General features: G+C 40.6%; 1 long non-coding RNA gene across 1 annotated transcript in view; it reads left to right on the top strand.

Moving 5' to 3' along the window:
- The window catches only part of LOC119589048, a 25,203-nt gene that overhangs the window by 20,782 nt on the left and 2,543 nt on the right, over positions 1 to 1,878 (top strand). The window lies entirely within an intron of this gene.

Here is a 1,878-nt window from a genome sequence, read left to right as displayed (position 1 = left end):
TGGCACATTTATTTTTTCATTGACGTTTTGTTTACTTAGTCATTTTACTGCCATTTTTATCTTTTATTAATGCTCTTCTATACTTTCTAAAATTAAAGTAGGGCATACCGGTATGGCTGGATTTTTCCTTTTTTACACTTTGCAGTCTCAAAGGAAAACATCCGCAGGTAGTAGACTTTGTGAAGAATTTTTTGGCCCCTTTTTCATACCGTATACGTGACTAGATGGAAATATCAGGAAAGAATCTGTTGGTCTAGTAGAAAAAGAAAAAAAATCTATACATTTTTTGAAGATATAATATACTTAAGATATGCACTGTTGACGTTGTAACGCAGCATCACGTAATGATCTTTATCTTCATATTAATTAGAGATATCGTAAATATCATGGATAAAAACGTGGTTCATAATCCACCGTGCGTGAGATTAGTTTTTTTTTCGCTTTTTTTTTTGGGGGGGGGGCGGGAGGGGACACATAGCTATCCATTTTGCATTATGACCTCTTAATTTCGCCGTTGCACTCCAGTATGCTTTTCTGACACGGATTTCAACACTATAACAGCCTGTTAAAGGTCGTCTTAAAAATAGTCATTACTGTGGGTGTGAATAGGAAAACAACGGTTGTTATGAAGGATTTCATTATTATGCTTCATATTGTTATTGCTGTCATCTGCATTATCACTATTGTGAGGGTGATTATTATCATTATTTTTATTCGTACATTGCTATGCTGATATTACTTATTTTTACGGTATTTCATTATTGTTGTTGTAAACAGTATAATTGATTTTACGCAAATATACTAACGAGCATAAGAGTTTTCTGTCGGTTCAAAATACCAAAGAATATATTAATCCGAGATAAATTGGAAATTCTCGCTTTCGTCGACTCCCTCCCTCCCCACCACCGCGATCCTGCACTTAGTCATACAGCAAATTAAGGATATGAACTTCTTATTTGCTTAACAAATGGAGGAGCACTTTAATTTAGCTCAGCAGCCACTGGTAGGCGTCGTGGTATCCACCAGGAAGCGAGAGAGCAAAAGCCATAGCGAGGCGCCGGGAGAGCATATGCAAGCAGAAGGCAAGAAAATGTTCAATCTCGCGTTGCACGTGAGAGCCTCGCAATAGTTGCAACAGCACAGCCTCGGGGCATCAGTCGGATGCAATCGCCGCTAAGTAAACAAAGGTGGGAAGACGTGGCACACGGAGAAAGTTGGGAAAGGAAGTCTGTATGAGAAGAATACTAGTGGGTTGTGAGAAAGTATTCTGTACAAGCAGAATACTGGTGGACGGTAAGGGATGTTTGGGGAAAGGAACCTATGCAAGCAAAAGCTAGTAAATGGTTAGGTAAAACCTGTACAAATAGAACAGAACACAAGTGAATGGCTGGGGGGAAGGATCCCGTGCAAGATATGCAACCCCTTCAAGAACACTAGTGAAGGGTGAGGGGTGGCTGGACAAAAGGAACCAGTACAAGCAGAATATTAGTGGATGGTTAGCGGGAGGATCCTGTACAAGAAGCATACAAGGGTAAAGCAGTGCAAGGATGAAAATTCTGAATAATGAGGATTATTAGGATAAATGCCTCTACATGAAGAATACAAGTGGATGGTTTGGACAGGAGCCTGAACAATAAGAATAACTATGGACTGTAAGAAAAACCATCCTGTACAATAATAATATTGGCAAAGGGTGACAGCTGGTTGAGGAAAGGTGCCAGTACAAGGAGAATCCTAAGAGAGAGTGAGGGTGGTCGGGGAAAGAAGTCTGTGCACAAAAAGAATACTAGTGACGCGACCCGACTCCCAAGAAACCTCGGCTCGCTCGTACCGGCTTGGATAAATTGCAAGAACCTGGTTGGAGACGCTGGACGTGTT

The sequence above is a fragment of the Penaeus monodon genome, chromosome 25, assembly GCF_015228065.2.
Source record: "Penaeus monodon isolate SGIC_2016 chromosome 25, NSTDA_Pmon_1, whole genome shotgun sequence".
In the NCBI taxonomy this organism is placed as follows: Eukaryota; Metazoa; Arthropoda; class Malacostraca; order Decapoda; family Penaeidae; genus Penaeus; species Penaeus monodon.
The sequence above is the reverse complement of the archived record's forward strand: the minus strand, read 5'-3'. Positions and strand labels throughout refer to the sequence as shown.